The sequence below is a fragment of the Eubalaena glacialis genome, chromosome 2, assembly GCF_028564815.1.
Source record: "Eubalaena glacialis isolate mEubGla1 chromosome 2, mEubGla1.1.hap2.+ XY, whole genome shotgun sequence".
Taxonomy (NCBI): domain Eukaryota; kingdom Metazoa; phylum Chordata; class Mammalia; order Artiodactyla; family Balaenidae; genus Eubalaena; species Eubalaena glacialis.
Window position 1 is genome coordinate 58,055,838 of NC_083717.1, and position 22,854 is coordinate 58,078,691.

The 22,854-nt window shown below is 35.2% G+C and overlaps 1 protein-coding gene and 1 non-coding gene across 2 annotated transcripts in view; one reads left to right on the forward strand and one right to left on the reverse strand.

The window, feature by feature from the left end:
* The window catches only part of CHRNA7 (cholinergic receptor nicotinic alpha 7 subunit), a 127,967-nt gene that overhangs the window by 22,708 nt on the left and 82,405 nt on the right, over window positions 1-22,854 (reverse strand). The window lies entirely within an intron of this gene.
* LOC133085856 (U6 spliceosomal RNA) lies at window positions 11,414-11,520 on the forward strand. The gene has a single exon (XR_009699653.1). It is a non-coding gene; the product is annotated as a U6 spliceosomal RNA (small nuclear RNA).

Genomic DNA, 22,854 nt, shown 5'->3' on the forward strand with positions numbered 1-22,854 from the left:
AATCCAAGTCAGAAAAGAAGAAGTAAAGCTGTCACTGTCTGCAGATGACATGATACTTTACAAAGAGAAACCTAAAGACTCAACCAAAAAACTACTAGAGCTAATCAATGAATTTGGTAAAGTAGCAGGATACAAAATTAATGCACAGAAATCTCTTGCATTCCTATACACTAATGATGAAAAATCTGAAAGAGAAATTAAGGAAACACTCCCATTTACCATTGCAACAAAAAGAATAAAATACCTAGGAATAAACCTACCTAAGGAGACAAAAGCATGGACTTATATATACTACCAAATGTAAAATAGAGAGCTAGTGGGAAGCAGCTGCATAGCACAGGGAGATCAGCTCGGTGCTTTGTGACCACATAGAGGGGTGGGATAGGGAGGGTGGGAGGGAGACGCAAGAGGGAGGAGATATGGGGATATATGTATATGTATAGCTGATTCACTCTGTTATAAAGCAGAAACTAACACACCATTGTAAAGCAATTATACTACAATAAAGGTGTTAAAAAAATAAAAATAAAAAAATAAAAACAATATATTGGTAACAGAAAAAAAAAAAAAAAAGCTGCCAATTACATGTTAAGATACCGCTGATGCCCAGATTTCAGAGGAAAAAAAGTCTGTAGAGAATAGATTAATTTTATTTCAAAAGAGAGTAGTAAGTCCTTTCTCTGGATATTTTGATTTTGTTTTGTATTTTATTCTTAAGTGTTAAGGACATGTTAAAATGATAGCAATGTGGCTTGTCACAGACCATGACCAAAAGTCTTGAGCAGAACTGAAATTTCATGGTCGTTTCTACCTTTCAGAGATCCCAGGAGGCAGACATCTAGGTATCAGCAGGAGGCTTCCAGAAGAATCTATTCAAGATCCTTTCTTTACCCACCAATTTGTATGTTAAATAGCATATAACATGGATTATAACAATTGGATGTAACATTGGATGAATTATAACAATGTTATAAATAATATGGGATAATGTTATCAAAGCCTGTGTCAAGTTTCTGGGCTCCCAATATTGTTCCTTGATCAATAGGACTATTCCTGATCCAGTACAACATCATCTTAATCACTACAACTTAATGGAAATGTTGGTATTTGGCAGGGCAAGTCTCCGACAACTTTGTTCTTTTGTTTAAAAATTATCGTACCTATCCTTTGCCCTTTACTCATCATTAAGTTCTAGGATCTACCTGTCCAGTCCCATGAAGACCCAGTTGAGACTTTAGTTGGAATCACATTAAATTTACAGACTAGTTTGGGAAATTTTGACATCTTTATGATATTGAGTTTTCCCAGAAATAAATATATAACTCACCATTTATTTTGGTCTTAGATTTATTTATTGATACTTTTTAACACCTGCAAATACTGGGAAAAAGTCATATAGTCTATGAATGATAGTAATTTAGTTTATTCCTTTCTAATCCTTAATATTTCATTCTTTTACTTTTCTTGTTATTTAAGATTCTTATTCTTAAGATATTTTTTTAAGTGATGACAATGTGTATCTTTATTTTGTTCCACATATAGAAACTTGTAATGTTTCAGCATTAAATGAGGTTTTGGTAAACACCTTACATCAGGTTACACAAGTTTTCTTCTATTTCACAAATGGGTATTAAATACCATCAACTGATTTTTCCCCAGCTGCCAAGATGATCGTATGATTTTTCTCCTTCATTCTGTTAATATTAATAGAATGAATTATATGAATGAATTTTTCTAAAGTTAAACAAAACTTATTTTTCATTAGAAAACTACATTTGTTATGATTTTTTTTAAATTATTGCTAGATTTAGTGAGTTAATACTCTAGTTAAGATGCATACATACATGCTCATAAGTGATATTGTATGCTAGGTGGAAATTGCCTGCAAAACCCACTTTTTCAAATTTCTTTTTAAAAACATACCAATCAAGAGAATGAAAAGGCAAGCTTCAGACTGGTAGAAAATATCTGAAAAAAGATATACCTGATAAAGACTGCTAACCAAAATATACAAATGACTCTTAACAGTAAGAAAACAACCCAATCAAAAAAAACTTGGACACCTCAACAAAGAAGATATTAGGGAACTGCAAATTTAAACAACCAGATACCACCACACACCTATTAAATGGTCAAGATGCAGAACACTGAGAACACCACATCTGGCAAGGATGTAGAGTAACAGGAACTTTCATTCATTACTGATGGGTATGCAAAATGGAACAGCCACTTTGAAAGACATTTTGGCAGCTTCTTACAAAACTAAACATCCTCTTACTATACAATCCACCAATCACACTCCTTGGTGTTTACTCAGAGGAGCTGAAAACTTATGTCCAGACAGAAATCTGCACATGGATGTTTAAAGCAGCTTTATTCATAATTGCCAAAACTTTGAATCAATCAAGATGTTCTTGAGCAGGTGAATGAATAAATAAATAAACTGTGGTATATCCAGACAATGAAATGTTATTTAGTCTTAAAATGAAATGAGCTATTAAGCCATGGAAAGACCCGGAGGAAGCTTAAATGCATACTACTAAGTGAAAGAAGCCAGTCCGAGGCTACATACATATATGATTCCAACTATATTACATTCGGGACCAGGCAAAACTATGGAGACGGTAAAGTTCAGTGGTTTCCAGGAGTTGGGGGGAGAGAGGGATAAATGGGAGGAGCACAGAGGATTTTTAGGGCAGTGAAGCTAGTATGATACTATAATGGTGGATACATGTCATTATACATTTGTCCACATCCATAGAATGTACAACATAAAAAGCTAACCCTTAGTGTAAACTATGGACTTTGGGTGATCATTATTTGTCAATGTTGGCTCATCGATTGTAACAAACATACCACTCTGGTGAGGGTGTTCATAATGGGGAAGGCAGTGCATTGTGGGGGCAGGGCTATGTGGGAAATCTCTGAACCTTCTCAACTATGCTGGGGATCTAAAACTGCTCTAAAAAATAAAGCATATTTTAAAGATAGATAGATGATAGATAGGTAGATAGGTAGATAGATCCAATTATCTTGTCTATTTTTCTATTTTGTCTAGAACCAGCTTATATTTTTCTAGAAAAAATAAATTCTGGCTAAGTTTCTGTATTCAATGGCATAAAGTTGTCCATAATATTCTCTCTTCTTTACTTTCTTGATAATTATTCCCTGAGGTGTGTTCAATTTACTAGTTCTTTTTAAAACCAACTTATTCCTTCTTGATTTCTATCTTATTTTTCTCATTTAATAAATTTCTACTCTTTCCTTTATTCTTCCTTCTATTTACTTAATATTATTTTTTTCCTAACTTCTTGAGATTGGTAATTAATTCACAAATTTTAGTTTTAAAATCTTGCCTAATGTAAGCATTTAAGGCTATGGATTTCTCCCTACATATATACACACATGCACACACACATTCACACACGCTAAAGTTTTTTTTTTTAATTCACATTTGGGTACTTAGTTCTCCAGATATGTATTTTTAGTAGAACAAGGACACATCTGTTTCTCTATCTGTGTCTATCTGTATCTATTTCTCTACATTAGATGAGGCTTGTTAATTATGAAGTTCTATATCCTGACACTTTTTTTCCTTCTTGAACTATCAATTACTAAAAAAAATGTACATTAAAATCTTCTACCACAATTATGGATTTATCTGCCAATTTTTCTTCATTTGTTTCAAAGCTATTTTATTAGGTGCATACATGTGAAATTTGTTAAATATTCTCAGAAATATTTTCCTTTTTATCATTATGACTTGACCTTTAACCTTAATTGCACCTTTTTTCTTATAGCGTGTGTGCGTGCACATGAGAGTGCGTGTGTGTGTGTGCATTTTCCTGTTGTAAACATAGCCATTCTAGTTTTATCTTATTCCTGTTGGTCAAGTATATCTTTTTCCTTTTTTTTTTTTTTGTCTCTTGTGTATTTATGCTTTAGTTCAAATATATATCCAAATGGTGTATAGCTGGATTTTTAAAAAATATATATTTGGGGGATCTCTGTCTTTTTAACTAGCTGCCTAATCCTTTTATCTTGTCTGTTACAATGTTTGGTTTTATTCCTACTATTTAATTTTGTGCTTTTTAGTTCACCCTCCTTTGATTGCATTTCCCTCATTTCTTTAGGCTTCTCATGTTTTCTTTATTCTTTCCCTACTCACTTCTTACCTGTCTGGAAGTTTAAAAAATTATTCTTATACTTCTGATGGTTATTCTTACATTATTTTATCCCTTTAAAACAAACATTTATTGTCCTTTTCTAATTACAGAAATAAAACATATTCACAAAAAGGGAAATACAGAAAACACTTGGGACACAATAATTATGAGGTGACTGAAGGAACAAAAATAAAAATTACCCACAATTTTGTAACTCAGAGGTAACCTCTTTAAAGTTTTTTTCTGATGTTTTTCTATGCATGTGGATACATCAGTTGTATATAATGCACATGCATACATACAGATATTTTAAACAAAATTTTGGACCTTACATACAATACTCTTGAGAATTTGCTTTTTTTCCCCACTTTAGCAATGTATCATAGACAGTTTCGATTTTTACATTTTTAATGTGTATACTTTACTCGAAGCTGACAGCTCTATGCTCTGCCAGAGCAACTTAAGTCCAACTAAGTGCTTTACCTCCAAGTACCATCCAAATACTGCCTTTCATGTTACTATTTTCCATCATTTTAATCTCTCTTTGTTTTTCACCCTCAAGTTCATCATTATTATTATATATGTTCAAAACTGTTTATATTTACCTGAATTTTTAACAATTGCATTCCTTCTCATACCCTGTTCCTAAATGTATATTCTGGTAGTTTCTTTAATACATGTATTTCTGGTATTTCATCATGGCAGTTTACCTCTTCATGGTAACTTCTTTAGTCTTTGTTTTCCTGAAAATGTCCTGATTTTGCCCCTCATGTAAAGAAGGGTTTAGCCGGGACAGAATTCTATGTTGATGATTATTTTCTCTCAAAATTTAAAGTTACTCTTATTTTTTTCTGGCTTCTACTGTTGCCTCTAAAAGGCCTGCAGTCAGTCTAATCATCATCCCTTTGTAGCAAACTATCTTTTTTTCTTTCATTTTTTCCAGCATCTTCTTAGCTTTGGGCGTTCTGCCGCTTTTAGCAAAGTTGTCTAGGTGCCCGTTTCTTATTATCTATCTTTCCTCAGACTTCTTGTATCGCCTGAAACTGAGGATTTATGTTTTTCATCAATATTATTAAATTCTCAGCCATTCTTTTGGAACACGGCTTCTGGAGGGAAAAGTCATATTTCACCGGAAAACTGCATCCTCTACAAGCATACAGCTCTGAGCAAGGCATGGGACTACGTCTGAGCTCTTTGGAAGCTCTTTGTAAGCTGCAAGCAGAGGATAGATGTATAAATTATGTGATGTCTGGGAGTGATTTCACTGGTGGTGATTTGACTTCCTGTGCCTTGTAAATAAACACATTTTATGTCCACTTACAATTCATCTCAACATTCCTTTACTTCATATACATTTGTCCTGGTTTGACTTTTCCTTTAATTGGATCTAACATCTGCCTGGTTCCCTCATGTCTTGTGAGTAAAATAAATTCTTTAGCATGTGTTCATTTTTTATATCGGTATATGGGTCACAATTTTACCTTTCCTCTGAAAAATCATCTCCTAACACTTCTCCCACGTTCTTTCTATTATTTCCTTCTACAATACCAGCCACCACGTGTGGGAGCACCTATGCAAGAGAGGAACGCATATGCCTTGTCTCACAAGGTTAAGTGTGGGGTCAATCCAGGATGGGGTTCATACGTCCACATCAGCTTTCTGCATGACCTCAGACACACTGTGCTATTATTTTGATGACTCTTCCTATTTTTGACTTATTTGCAAAATAATAACAGTACCCTTCTCAAAAAGGTTGTAAATATATGTAAAACATTTGGACCAGGACCTGGTACATAGAAGCACCATTCACCAATGCATCCATTCACCATTCTTTCATATTTTTCACCTATTTAGCTGGCTATGATTCATCTAGGAAATTGCCTTATTCCTTTGACTGTGTCTCATCTGACACCCAATGCTTCTACTGAGTTTTTAATTTTTTATTTCATTGAAATGTTGTGTTAGTTTTACAATGTTGTGTTAGTTTTAAATGTTGTTAGAGTTACAATGTTGTGTTAGTTTCAGGTGTACAGCACACTGATTCAGTTATACATACATATATATATATATATATATATATATACACATATTCTTTTTCAGATTCTTTTCCCTTTTAGGTTATCACAAAATATTGAGTATAGTTCCCTGTGCTATACAGTAGGTCCTTGTTGTTTATCTATTTTATCTACTGTAGTGTGTATATGTTAATCCCAAACTCCTAATTTATCCCTCCCCCACCCTTCCCCTTTGGTAACCATAAGTTTGTTTTTTATGTCTGTGGGTTTATTTCTGTTTTGTAGATAAGCTGAGTTTTTAATTTTGATGCCTATATTTCTCATCTCTATTAATTTTATGTGATTTTTTTCAAAGATGTTTTTTAAAGAGTGTTTTGCGTTTTTCTTGCATTTTCAATTCTTAATTGTGTTTAATTATTTAAACATTATTTATTAGTTCCTATTATCTAAAGTTTAGATCCAGATCTGCAGTTTGTTATGTCTGATAATATTTGCTCCAAGGGAGCTGCTATTTATTTACGTGTCTTTTGTAAGTTTAATTTTCAACTCATCTGTTTGCATATGTTTGTTTGCCTTTAACAAACAGTCTTTGTAACGTTTGCTGTAAAATCTAATGAAGGGCGATATAGAGTGAGAGCTCAGGGGACACAGATGAAGCCACGGTGTTGGTGGAAGCGAAATGACAAGGGGGAGGGGGGGAGAAGAGCAGAGCCCTGTGGCTGTCCCCTCACAGGTTTCCAGCCCCCACTCCTGACACCAACCACTGTAGTTTGTGCTGTTTGTCAGGTGGCAGAAAACTCAGGGTTCAAACACTGATGCACCACCATGGAGCTTGGACAGGGCACATCTCAGCTTCCAGATGCCAAAGACTGGAATGAATCTTCAGTCTCCGAGCCCCCTGATTGTGACATGGAGCTTCCCCCACACAGCCAGAAACAGGCAAGCTTCCTGTTCACCTTCCTGCACTGAGAAGGAGATGCTCCCCCAGCCCCCTTCTCAGAGAGGGCAGTGTTTCCACAGCAGTCGGTTCCAGCCCACCTGGTCTGGGCAAGAGGGTGGGGCCCAGGTGTCACCCTTGCCTCCCTAGGGGAGTTGTTTGGTGACCCAGGACCCAGGATAACTACCTGAACTCCCAGGGCTCCATGTGGGGAAAGCACTGGTCTCCATCCTCCCGGGCTGCTCAGAGCCCCTGCAGTCCCTCCAACACAGAGGTCAGGCAGCCTACTTCATGGATGTGAATAAGTCCATGAAGTAAAAGTGAATTTTCCATTTCTGAGCTGTGTAACCTGTGATGCCCTTTCTCTCCAGAGCCATGAAACAAAGAGGACAAAAGAAAGCTAGCCTCCCCTGCTGGGGAGGGGAAAATTTCTGCCACTGGTGCCCTTGGTTACTTTTCACACAAGGACTGTAAATCAAGTGTAGAAATTCAAACGTGAGTGAAGGTGAGTAGAAAACACAGAGGGAAAGGTGCTGACTTTGCACTCTGCCCACCTGTGTTTCAGTGACCTCTGACCTGGCATGTATGCCACCTTGGGAACCTCCCACATAAGTGGGGCCACCAAGTCCATGCCTGAAGTTCCCCAGTAACTGGCTGAAAAGTGACCAGACTAATTTTCTTAAGGGAGCTTTTCCCTTTAGATTGAAGATAGTAAATTGATCAACATTAATCTGAATAAATATGAAATCTAAGTAAACTAAGTATATGCACTTGCTATGACAGTATAAATAAAATCTAAAAATGATAAAACAGAAATATTGTTTTTATCTTCAAGAAGTTAATCTAAATATTTCCTGCCTAAAATTATACTAAGTATTTCCACCAGAACACTGAAGCAAGAAGTGCTTCAAGTGAACCAAGCTGGTATAACGTGTTTGGAAAGAGATTTCACAAAATGTAATAAGAGGATTTAAGAAGCTTAAAAATTCCATGATTCGTCTGGGAAAATATATAAGATTAAAATAATTATAGTCACAAATATGTTTATTACCAATTTCAATAAAACAAAAACTGGAGCTCAGACTTTCTGTTAGGGATAGAATAGACACACTTTTACCTATTTGCATGGACTGAACTGCACCTCCCCCAATTCATATGTTGAAGTCCTAACCCCCAATGTGAATATATTTGGAAATAGGACCTTTAAGGAGGTAATTAGGTTACATGCAGTCATTAGGATGGGGCCCTAATCCGATAGGACTGGTAGCCTTATAAGAATAGGAAGAAATTAATATTCATATTCTCTCTCTCTTTTCCATAGAGGACACAGTGTGAAGGCAGGCGTCTACAGGCCAGGATGGGGTCTTTCACCAGGAACCGAATTGGCTGGCAGAAATAAACGTCTCCGTTTTTATGTATCCATTACAGTCACTTTAAGAGTTTCCTGGGAACAACACAGTATATAAATAAATAAGAAATAAAATGTAATGGCCTGGGGATTCTGCCCCAAATAAATATTTACTTTAGTGAAAAAAAATGCCCAGAGTATGGTATTTTGTTATTAGTGTTTTGCAGCACTATTACTTCCATTAACTATGCCTAAAATTCTTAACATAAAATATAAATAAACATAGGACCACTGTGAAAATGCAGAGAAGAAGGCAGAAGGATTGACACGAGGTCCCTGGGTTTTCCATTTGTCTCTTATATTCCAAACTGAGTACTGGAGAAGCATCAACAGGTGCAGAGAAAAACAGCAACAACAAAAATGTCCTGAGAAAAGCAAAATGACCAGGAAAGGGCAGCCAGGGAGACAGAAAACTTTTAAGTAATAGTCCCACCTCAGCTAAACACCAAAGGAAAAAATCATGTTCTACCACCAACACCATCAGCAGAGAGGTGAGGCCTGTAGGCTACCAACCAAATTACATATTCCAAGAAAATATTATCAAAACAAGCAAGATCAACTATATTATTACCAGATAAACTAGACTTTAGAGGAAAGAAAATTACAAAGGGCAGATATAAATTTACATACATACACCTACCAAGAAGACACAACAATCATACATTCTTTCCCAAACAAGCTGAAAAGCTGAAAAGTATGTGAACAAAACCAGAAGGAAGTAAAAAAAAAAAAAAAAAGAAAAAGAAAGAAAGAAAGAAATATACAAATCCACATTCTTCAACACTCCTCTCTCAACACTTGATGAGAGGACAACTAGACAGAAAATCAGGAAAGTCACAGAACTTCACACACCATCAACCAATAGGGCCTAACTGACAGAAAACCCTTTCCCCAACACAGCAAAAACACATTGTTTTCAAGTCCCCATGGAGCATATACTAAGACAGACCACAAACTGTGCCATAAAAATCTCAACAATATTAAAAGAATTTAAACCATATGGAGTGTGATTTTCCACAATGGAATCAAATTAAAAACAAGTAAAAAGGAGACAACATGAGAATTTCCAAAGACTTGGAATCTAAACAGTAAATTTCTAAATAATCTATGAGTCAAAGAGAAAGTCTATGGGAAACTCAAAAGATAAAGTGAACTGAAGAAACTAAAAATACAGCTTATCAAAATTTGTGAGGTGCAGGTAGAGTGCTGAGAAGGAGATGTATAGTAGTAAATGCTTACATTAGAAAAAAGTATCAAGTCTGTAACTCTATGCTGACTCTTCATGTAACCAAAAAAATGAAGACAAAAATAAACTCATAACAAGTAGAGAGAAGGAAATAATAAATATAGGAAGAAAAATCAATGAAAGTGAGAAAAGAAAAACAATAGGGAAAATCAATGAAACAAAAATCTACTTCTTTGAAAAGATCAATTAAATTGACAAGCCAATATCAGGAATGAATTTGAGTATATCACTACAAGCCCTGCACACATCAGAAGAATGACAAGAGGATGTCACAAACAACTCTTCACATATAAATTTGACAGTTTAGATGAAATACACCAATTCCTTGGAAAGCACAACCTACTAAAACTTAAACAAGAGGAAATAAATAAGCTGAATAGTCACAAAATTATTAAACAAATTGAATTAATAATTTTAAAATTCCTGAAAATAACTCTCTAGGTCTTGATGGTTTCACTAGAAAATTCTACCAAACAATTAAGAAGGATTAATACCAATTCTATAACTCTCTCCCAGAAAATAGAGGATGAGAGAATATCTATCAACTCATTTTAAGAAGCTAATATTATTCTGAAACCAAAACCACAAAGATAGTACTGAAAAAAAAAAGAATAAGAACAAAAATAGAAATGTATAGAGTACATTCCCTCATAGACAAAAAAATCCTTAACAAAAAATTAGCAAATACAATTTGGCAGCATATCTAAAGAATCATACACATAACCAAGTGGGGTTTATTCCATGAGTACAACATTGGTTGGAGTATTTCAAAACTGATCAATGAATCAACCATATTAAGAGGCTGAAGAATAAAAAGCATATACTTATACCAATTGGTGCAGGAAAAAAACACTGATAATATTCAACACTCATGCAGAATAAAAACTGTCAGAAAACTGGAATAGAGGGGAACCTCCTCAGCCTGATAAAGAACATCTACCAAAAAAACCACAGCTAGTATCATACATAATGGTAAAAAGACTGAATGCCTTGCCTCTAAGATCAGGAACAAGGCAGATCTTATTCCTGATCTTTCAACACCCTTATTCAACATAATACTGGAGTCCTCACCAGGAAAGCAGAAGAAATAAAGGCATAGAGATCAGAAAGAAAGAAAACCATCTTATTTGCAGTTGACGTGATGATAGAAATCATTTACATAACTATGTAGAAAGCCCCAAGAAATCTCTAACAACAACAACAAAACCCCACAACAACTCCTAAAACTAATACATGAGTGGAGCAAGGTCAGAGGATACAAGGTCAACATTTAGAAAAAATTGTGAAGGAGGGTTCAAGATGGTGGCACAGGATGATCCTGAACTCACCTCCTTCCACAGACACAGCAGATCCACAACTACATATGGGATAATCCCCTCATAAAGGGACCCGAAAGCTGGAGGAACAGAACCTCCACAACAAAGAGTAAAAGGACAACACTGAGACGGTGAGGAGAGGCAGAGAGATGTCTCACCAAGGAGGAAACCACACCCTGGCTGCAGTGATCCACAATCGGGAGGGATCACAAAGGCCCAGATCTTTTCTTTGAGGAGTGAGGGATTCAAGCTCCACACCAGGCACCCTGACCCTGCATAGGAGAGACAAGCCCCCAAAACACCTGATTTTAAAAGCCAAAAGAGAGTGCTCACTTCAGCAGCACATATACTAAAATTGGAACAATACAGAGAAGATTAGCAGGGCCCCTGCATGAGGATGATGCACAAATTCGTGAAGCATTCCACAGTTTTTGCACTTATTTACAAAACAGAAATATACTCACAGACATAGAAAACAGTTTTATGGCTACCAAAAGGGGAGGGAGGGGATAAATTAGGAGTCTGGGATTAACATATACACACTATTATATATAAAACAGATAAACAAGAACCTACTGTATAGCACAGGGAACTATACTGAATATCTTGTAATAACCTAAATGGAAAAGAATCTGAAAAAGAAAAATATATATATATATATATTTTTTTTATATAACTGAATCACTTTGCTATACACCTGAAATTAACACAACATTGTAAATCAACTATACTTCAATAATAATAAAAAAAGAAAAACCAAAAGGGAATACCAGGGCAACCACAGAACTGAGAGAGAAAATTCGTTCTTAAAGGGCCCACATACAGACTCATTCAACCCAAAAGCCAGCATGAAAACACCAGATTGAAAAGCATATAGACTGTAGGTCAAGGGGACCCACTTACTAACCTTGAAGCATCACCAGAGAGGCAGGAACCATTTCAGATGCTCCCTGGGGAATGCAAGACAGTGCCAGGAACCATTTTTGCCATTTCAGACTACCTTGCTAATACTGGTGCTGGTGGGCACCACTTTGAAATTCTCCCTCTAACTTGTTAGCACCAGTGAGTGTGCCCCACTGAGAGCCCCACCCACTCCTGCACATCAGCCCCACCTACCAGTCGGTGCAGCCATCACAGGTAGACCTCCAAGCCAGTCTGGGGGGCTCCCTCACTCAACAGCACACCACAGCAGCTGTAGCTATGTCCCTCAGCCATCCTGGGGGGAAGCCCAGCCCACCAGCATGTCACAGAAGCAGCTGTGGCCCCACCATAGAGGAGGGTGCATGCAGCCCCAATAGGGGACAACCCTTGAATGCCTGGCTCTAGTGGCCAGGCAGAATTGCACCTCTGAGTCCCACAAGACATTTCCTAAATAAGGCCACTCCTTCAAGACTGGGAAGGATAGCTGATTCACCTAATACTTAGAAACAAAGAATTAAGAAAAATGAGGAGACAGAGGAATATGCTCCAATTGGAAGAACAAGTCAAAACCTCAGAAAAATAACTAAATGAAATGGAGATAAGCAATCTACCTGATAAAGAGTTAAAAGTAATGGTTATATAGATCTCACCAAGCTCAGGAGAAGAATGGATGGACACAGTGAGAACTTCAACAGAGATAGAAAATATAAGAAAGTACCAAACAGAAGTTACAACTAAACTGAAAAATACACTAGAAGAGCTGAACAGCAGACTGGATGAGATAGAAGAACAAATCAACAAGCTGGAAGACCAAATGGAACTCATCCAGACAGGGCAGTAAAATGAAAAAGAACTTAAAAAGCGAAGATACCTAAAGGGATCTTTGGGACAACATTACATTTGCATTATAGGGGTTCCAGAAGAAGAGGAGAAAGAAAAAGGGCCAGAAAAATTATTTGAAGAAATAGTGGCTGAAAACTTCCCTGGTCTGGGGAAGGAAACAGACTTCCAGGTCCAGGAAGTACAGCAAGTTCCAAATAAGATGAACCTATAGAGTCACACACCAAGACATATTATAATTAAAATAATAAAAGTTAAGGATAAAGAGAGAATCCTAAAAGCAGAAAGAGAACAACAACTTGTTACATACAAGGTAAACCCCTAAGGCTATCAGTAGATTTCTCAGCAGAAACTGTACAGCCCAGAAGGCAGTGGCATGACATATTCAAAGTGCTGAAAGGAAAAAAAAAAACAAAACATTTCCAGCCAATAATTCTCTACCCAGCAAGGTTATCATTCAGAACTGAAGAAGAGATCAAGATATTCCAAGATAAGTAAAAGCTAAAGGAGTTCATCACCACCAAACTGACCCAATAAGAAATGTTAAAGGGACTTCTTTAAGCTGAAAAGAAATGGCACTAACTAATAATAAGAAAACATACAAAAGTAAAAATCTCACTGGAAAGGTGAATAATAAATACAGTAAATTAATCACATAAAACAAGCATGAAGGTTAAAAGACAAAAGTGATAAAATTAACTAAAATTACAATACTTAATTACTTAAGGGATGCATAAAATAAAGAGATAAAATGTGTCATCAAAAGTATAAAACATGGGGGGTATTAAAAAGATAAAGTTTTGGAATGTGTTCAAACCTAAGTTGTTACTAACTTAAAACAGGCTACTATTTACACAGGATGTGATATGTGAACCTCACAGTAGCCAAAAGGAAAAAAGTTATAGTAAATACACAAAAGAAAATAAGAAAGGAATCTAAACATAACACTAAAGAAAACCACAAAACACAAGGGAAGAGAAAAAGAGAAGAGGAATAGAACGGAGAGGAATTACAAAAATAGCTAGAAAATAATTAAGAAAATGGCAATACATACCTATCAATACTTACTTTAAATGTAAATGGACTAAATTTGCCAATCAGAATACACAGAGTAGATGAATGGACAAAAAACCCAAGACCCGTAAGTAGGTTGCCTACAAGAGACTCACTTCAGAAGAAAGGACACGCACAGACTAAAAGTGAAGAGATGGAAAAAGATATTCCATGCAAAGGGAAATGAAAAGAAAGCTGAAGTAGCCATACTCATATCAGACAAAATAGAATTTAAAACTAACAGTGAAATAAAAGACAAAGACAGGCATTATATAATAATGGGGTCATTAGAAATTAATCACAAGAAAAAAATGGGGAAAAAACCCACAACATGTGGATATTAAATAACATGCTACTGAAAACAAACGGGTCATCAATGAAATAAAAGGAGAAATCAAAAATTACCTAGAGAGAAATGAAACAGAAATATGACATACCAAAATCTATGGGATACAGTAAAGTGGCTTTAAGAGAAAAGTTCTTATCAATACAGGCCTACCTCATAAAACAAGAAAAATCCCCCCCAAAAATGTAACTTTACACCTAAAGGAACTAGAAAAAGAAGAATAAACAAAGCCCAAAATTAGTAGAAGAAAGGAAATAATAAAACTTAGGGCAGAAATAAATGAAATAGAGACAAAAAGCTATAGAAAAGAGCAACAAATCTAAGAGCTGGTTCATTGAAAAGACAAAATTAACAAACCTTTAGCTAGACTAACCAGAAAAAAAAGAGAGGACTCAAATAAATAAAATCAGAAATGAAAGAGGAAAAGTTACACTAATACCACAGAAATACAAAGGATCATAAGAGATTATTACAAACAATTATGCATCAATAAATTGGATAACCTAGAAGAAATGGATAAATTCCTAGAAACATACAAACTTCCAAGACTGAATCATGAAGAAATAGAAAATCTGAATAGACCAGTCAATAGTAAAGAGACTAAAACAGTAATCAAAAATCTAACAAAAAACCCAGGACCAGATGGCTTCACTGGTGAATTGCATATAATATTTAAAGAAAATTTAATACCCATCTTTCTCAAACTCTTCCAAAAACTGAAGAGAAGGGAAACTTTCCAAATATATTTTACAAAGTCAGCATTACCCTGATACCAAAACCAGATAAGGGCATGACAGAAAAAAAAAAGAAAAATAAAGAAAAAATACAGGCCAATATACCTGATGAAGATAGATGTAAATATCCTCAACAAAATATTAGCAAATTTAATCCAACAATACATTAAAAAGATCATATATCATGATCAAGCAGGATTTATTCTAGGGATGCAAGGACGGTTCAAATCCATGTATCAATCAATGTGATACATCACATTAACAAAATGAAGAATAAAAATCATATGATCACCTCAATAGATGCAGAAAAAAGCATCTGACATAATTCAACATCCATTTATGATAAAAATTCTCAACAAAGTGCCTATAGAGAGAGTGTACCTCAACCTAATAAAGGCCGCATATGACAAACCCACAAGTAACATCATACTCAATGGTGAAAAGCTGAAAGCTTTTCCCCTAATATCAGTAATAAGACAAGGATGCCCACTCTTGCCACTTTTATTCAACATAGTATCAGATGTCCTAGCCTAGAGCAATTACGCAAGAAAAAGAAATAAAAGGCATCCAAATCAGAATGGATGGCATCCAAATCAGAATGTCACTGTTTGAAGATGACATGATACTGTATAGAGAGAATTCTAAAGTTCCCACCAAAATACTGTTAGAACTAATAAATGAATTTAATAAAGTCACAGGATACAAAATCAATATACAGAAATCCGTGATATTTCTATACACTAATAACAAACTACCAGAAAGAGAAATTAAGAGAACAACCCCATTTACAACGGCATCAAAAAGAATAATATACCTAGGAATAAATTTAACTAAGCAGATGAAAACCTGTACACTGAAAACTATAAGACACTAATGAAAGAAACTGAAGAAGACACAAATAAATGGAAAGTTATTCCATGTTCATGGATTGGAGGAATTAATATTGTTTAAATGTCCATATTACCTAAAGCAATGTACAGATTCAGTGCAATCTTTATCAAAATTCTAATGTCATATTTCACAGAACTAGAAAAAAGAATTCTAAAATTTGTATGGAACCACAAAACATCATGAATAACCAAAACAATCTTGAGCAAGAAGAAGAAAGCTGGAGATATCATGAGCCCTGATTTCAAACTATACTACAAAGCTATAGTAATCAAAACAGTATGGCACTGGTACATAAACAGACACACAAGTCAATGGAACTTGAATTGAGAGCCCCAAAATAAACTCACACATATATGGACCACTGATTTACAACAGAGGAGCAAAGAACATATAATGGAGAAATGATAGTCTCTTCAATAAATGGTGGAAAAACTGGGCAGCCACATGCAAAACAATAAAACTAGACCACTATCTTACACAATAACAAAAATTAACTCAAATGGATTAAGGACTTCAATGTAAGACCTGAAACCATAAAATCCCTAAAAACAAACAAACAAACAAAAAACATAGGTGGTAACCTCATTAACATTGGCCTTAGTGATGTTTTTGTGGATCTGACTCCAAAGACCAGAGGAACAAAAGTAAAAATAAACAAATGGGACTACATCAAATTAATAAGCTTCTGAAGAGCGAAGAAAAGCATCATCAAAATAAAAAGGCAACCTCTTGAATGGGAAAAGATGTTTGCAAATCGTATATCTGATAAGAGGTTAATATCAAAAAATATATGAAGAACTCACACAAATCAACAACAACAAAACAGCCCAATTAAAAATAGGCAGTGGATCTGAATGGACATTTTTCCAAGGAAGACATAGGGATGGCCAACAGGCACATGGAAAAAATGTTCAACATCACTAATTATTAGGGAAATGCAAATCAGAACAACAGTGACATATCATCTCACACCTGCCAGAATGGCCATCATTGAAAAGACAAGAAATAACTAATGTTGGAGAGGATGTGGATGAAAGGCAATCTTTGTACACTGTTGGTGGGACTGTAAATTGGTACAACCACTATGGAAAACAGTAAGGAGACTCTTTAAAAACTTAAGACTAGAACCATCATATGGTCCAGCTATTCCACTTCTGGTTATTTATTCAAATAACACAAGAACGCTAATCTGATTAGATACATGCACTTCTACCTTCATTGCAGCATAATTTACAATAGCCAAGATATCGTAACAACCTAAGTGTCCATCACTGGATGAATGGATAAAGAAGACACACACACACACACACACACAATGGAATACTACTCAGCCATTAAAAAAAGAATGAAATCCCGCCATTTGCAAGAACATGGATGGACCTTGAAGGTATTATGCTAAGTGAAATAAGTCAGACAAAGAAAGACAAATACTGTATGATCTCACTCATGTGTGGAATCTAAAAAGTAAATAAATAAACAAACAAAATAAAGCAAAAACAAACTCAAAGGTACAGAGATCAGATTAGCGGTTACCAGAGGGAAAGGGGGCTTGGGGAATGGGCAAAATGAGTGAAGTGGGTCAACTGTATGGTGATGGATGGTAACTAGACTTGTAGTGGTGATCACTTTGAAGTGTATACAGATGTCAGATTATAATTTACACCCAAAATTTATATAATAAAAAATAATAATAAACAAATAATCAATTGTATGTCTATATACTAGCAACTATGGAAACTGAATATTCAATACCATTTATAATTGCTAAAAAAATGAAACTCTTAAATATAAATCTAACAAAACATGAACAGGACCTGTATGCTGAAAATTACAAAATACCCATGAAAAAAATCATAGAAGATTTAAACAAGAGATAAAACACAATCACATGTTGGGAGAGTCAACATAGTATGTCAATTCTCCCCAAAATAATCTGTAGGTTTAACAAAGTTCCTATCAAAATTCCAGTAAGATTTTTGTAGACATGGACAAGGTCATTCTGAAATATAGAGACAGGCAAAGGAACTAAAAGATTTAAAACAATTTTGTAAAAGAAGAATAAAGTGAGAGGAAAAACTCTATTTAATGTTAAGGCTTACTTAAAGCTAAAGCAAACAGGGCAGTATTGCACTGGTAGAGGGACAGACACAGATCAATAGAACAGAACAGAGAACCCAAGAGTAAACCCACACAGATCTGCACAACTGACTTTCTCAAGGATTTGAGGCAATTCAAAGGAGAAATATAGCCTTTTCAAAGAATGGAGTTGGAGCAATTGGAAAACCATAGGCGAAAAGAACTTTGACCTAAGCCTCACATATTATATAAGAATTCACAAAAATTAACTCAGAATGAATCACAGACTTAAATGTAACTCTTAAAACTATAAAACTCAGAAGGAAATAGGAGAAAATCTTCAGGACATAGGTGTAGGCTAAGATTTCTTAAACTTGACACCTAAACACAATCCATCAAGTAGATTTCATGTATATAAATTTTTTAAAAATTTGCTTTGTGAAAAATCCAGTTAAGAATATGAAAAGATGCCATATAAAAAAATAAAATAAAATTCAAAAACAAAAAGAATATGAAAAGACAAGCTATAGACGGATAAAAAATATTTTCAACACATATCTGAAAAAAGACTCACAGTTAGAATATATAAAGAACTCTCAAAACTAATAGTAAAAAATAAATAATAACAAAACCCAGCAACAATCAAATTAGAAAAAAGGCAAAAGAAATGATCAGATACTTGATTAAAGGGGATATGCATAACTAATAAATACATGGAAAAATGTTCAACATCATTAGCCCTTGTGGAAATGAAAAACCACAATGCGATATTACTACATACCTATCAGAATGACCAAAGTAATAAATAATGAAAACATCAAATCCTTGTGAAGAGGGAGTGTAACTTGAGTCACGTATTTCTGAGAACGTAAATGGTACAGGTGCTCTGAAAAAGGGTATGACAGTTTTTTTTAGAAAACTAAACATCTATGTATTATACAACCCAGCAATTATGCTCTTGTGTAATTTATACTAGAAAAATAAAAACTTATGTTCACATAAAAACCTGTACATGAATGTTCATGGTAGATGTATTTATAATACCTAAAAACGGTAAACTCCCCAAATGTCCTTCAATCGATGAATATTTAAACAAAGATCCATTTATATAATATTACTGAAATGCCATAATTCTAGAGATGGATATCCTATGAGTATGTGCCAGAGCTTAACTGTAGGAAGAGTTACACAAATCTACACATGTGATGAAATTGCTTAGAATTATGCACACACACAAATGCACATATGTAAAATGGGTGAAACCTGAATAAACTCTGTGGATTGTACCAATGTCAATTTCTCAGTTATGACATTTTACTGGACTTATTTAAAATGTTACCACTAGGGAAGATTGGGAAGGATAGGAAGATGTACCTCCCCGTACATTTTTTTCTGTTTTTTTGTGAATCTATAATTATTTCAAAATAAAAAGTAGAATTATTTTTTTTGTTTTTTGTTTTTTAATATTTTTAATAAGCATTTTATTTTTTTTGAATTTTTGAATTTTATTTTATTTACTTTTTTATACAACAGGTTCTTATTAGTCATCCATTTTAGAATTTTTTTTTTTTAATTAAGACACCAAATATCCAACAATGGTCAATTAAAATACATCATCTCAATGGAATCTTATGTTACCATTAAAATTATAATTAGAAAGTGCCCATAGAAACATAGAAAATGTTTATAATTACTGAAAAATGCAGTCATTATAACCACATCAAAATGTATTAAATGGATGGACTGACAGAAGATATATAAAATGACATTTAGCTGTTTAGGGAAGGGAGGATAGAAATGAAGCAATTTGACTTTGTAATGGCCAATGATACTGCTCTTTTGAAGCATGAAGAGTTTTTTTTTTTTTTTTTTGCTCTCAATCTGAAGTTGGCTTTCACAATAAATGAGGTAAAAGGGTCAACAAAGCCAAGATAAAAAGAATGTGACAATGTCCACTGGAAGGTCAGGAAGAACTGCCACCTTCAAACCCAGATGTCACCTGCCACAAGCCTTTAGAGGCACCCACTGGAAGTCTATAAAATGGAACCCATCCTATGTTCTGCTTACTGAGAACATCAAAGGAACTATGTTATAGCCATAATATATCCTGCCTGTTGATTACAAAATGCATAAGGAATCCTGTAATAATTCCCTAAAACATTAATGCACCCTGGGAAAATGAGAATACCTAGGTAAGTACCAGGGAGAAGCACTCAGATGGTTAGAATCAAGTTCCCATTTGTTCTTTTGCCATAGGCCACCAACGTCGTGAGCATCCTTCATCATTCAGTTGGTCTCTCTCTCTGAACAGCAAGAGGGAGACAAGAATTTAATTAAGGTTATTGTATGGGCTGAAATTCATGACATCAACCCCCCCAAATTCCTCCTAGTTTCCACCTAATTAAATATATGTAAGTTGGTATTTGTGCCCAGCAGGTCAGAGTCTTTCAAAGTTTGGTCCATGGACCACTTGTAGCAGATTCCTCAGCTGTACTCCACACCTGCTGTATTGCACCCTGAGGGAGGTAGAGATGAAGCCCCCATTGCTAACAAGTACTTGGGAGCTTCTTAGGCAGAGCAGAAGCCAGAAAATCAAATCAGAAAAGTCAAAATGAGCAGGAGGATTGAGAGTACCCACATGGGTTGCAAGGACTCAGAGGACCACACCAAAGAAACCTCTGAGCAGCCTGGGAGTTTTTAAAGCCCATTGAATGTCTCCTCATGAACCCTCTGACCTGGTGCAGAAGGACTGCAGACATGGCTTACATGGGGGCAGAGTGGTTCTAGACCCTGGTCCCGGAACCTGGTCCCCCACAGCAATGGCGCTTCTGGTTGCACACTCTTTCAGATGCTTTGGTGAGTTTTTATCCTGGATAGGCAAAGGTGGATGAAACTGGTAGACTTACTAATGCAATTCACTACATATCCATGTTAGACAAGGAAGCAAAGACATAATCTTAACAGAGACAGAATAATTGCTAAATTCAGCTCTCACGGGCTGGTGCATTTGTCCCAGATTTATCCCTCAGTATTTCACGGTTATGCTCACTATTGTAAATGAGATCCTGTTTTCCATTTTGCTCCCCTGTTAGTCACTGATGTGTAGCTCAGCTATTATCTCATCTTCCTTGCTCAACTCTATTTAGCTCCAGGTTTGTCAGCAGATTCTATTTTTAAGTCAATAATCACCTAGAAGTAACAGCAGTGTTGTGTCTTCCTGCTATATTTAGATCTCTTATTTTTAATTTTTTCTTGTCGTGCTCTGGCTACACCCTCCAGCAGACTGCTGACAGGAGGGATATCTGGCATCTTTGCCTTATGTCTGACTTGGATGTGGATCTAACTTCTCAACTATTAGTTTATGTTTACTGCAGTTTTCTTGTGGATTGTATTTATCCAATTATGAAAGTTTTCTTCTAGTCTTGGTTTATAATGTGTTACATCAAGAATTAGAGCTGAATTTAATATTTTTTCTGTCTCTGTTCATTTGTTTCCTTCTTTAACATGGATACAAATTAACGTGAATTGTATTAGTAAATCTACCAAGTTAATCCATCCTTGCCTACCTGGGATAAAAATTATTTGGTATTTTTCACTTAGTGCACTGCTGGAATTCATCTGTCGGTATTCTTTTAGGGTCTCTGCCTTCATATTTACATGTAAGATTTGTCAATACTTCTCTTCTATTCAGACGTCTTTGTCATGTTTAATATGTGTTAGCTTTATAAATTTTCTTTCTTTTATCATGTTCTAGAACAATTTATATAATGTATATTTATCTATTCTTTGAAGATGTAAAATTCAAATGTAAAAATGTAACTTTTAAATGTATATATTTGCCTACTTTTTCCATTTTTATGTATTTTTAAGTCTATTCTGATTTTCTACCTTTTAGGTATATTTAGTAATATTCATTTCCCTCAAAAAGCACCCATTTCAACCAGATGTTCAATTTATACATATGTTCTTTCATTCATTCACTTTTTTGACGTTTTCAAAGAACTAGATTTTAGTTTTGAATTTTCTTTTTTTTAAATGTGTGTTTGTTTTATGCCTTTTAAAAACCATTTCTGTTATGTCTTTACTAATTCCTCCTAGTTTCTTCCAGTTTATTCTGATATGCATTTGCTAACTTTTTTTTTTTAATTAATTAATCAATCCATTTATTTATGGTTGTGTTGGGTCTTCGTTTCTGTGCGAGGGCTTTCCTCCAGTTGCGGCAAGTGGGGGCCACTCCTCATCGCGGTGCATGGGCCTCTCATTATTGCGGCCTCTCTTGTTGCGGAGCACAGGCTCCAGACGCGCAGGCTCAGTAACTGTGGCTCACGGGCCCAGTTGCTCCGTGGCATGTGGGATCCTCCCAGACCAGGGCTCAAACCCGTGTCCCCTACATTGGCAGGCAGATTCTCAACCACTGTGCCACCAGGGAAGCCCCCATTTGCTAACTTTTTGAAGTATAGGATTAATTAATCAAATTTCAAACTTCCTTGTTTTCTTATATTTAGACACGACTTTGACATCTGTCCCTGGTCTTGATATGTTCATACTCATTGTTATTCATTCTTTAAAAGACACTTCTTAAAAGTTCCTATAGCCAAGATTAATTTGAGTGTTTTTTTAAAAAAAAATTAAGTGGACGTTATACACACATATATACATATTACTGTATTACTATCCCTTTGTTGATAAATTCCACTTATAGAGCTTTGTGATGAGAGAACAGAAGCCATGTGATATCTACATTTTGGAATACACTAGATATTATTATTTGCCTTATGTATTGAGGTGCTCCTGTGTTGGATGCATAACTGTTTAAGAGAATTCAGCACCACCAAAGCAGCTTTACAACAAATTCTAAAGGAACTTCTCTAGGCAGGAAACACAAGAGAAGGAAAAGACCTACAA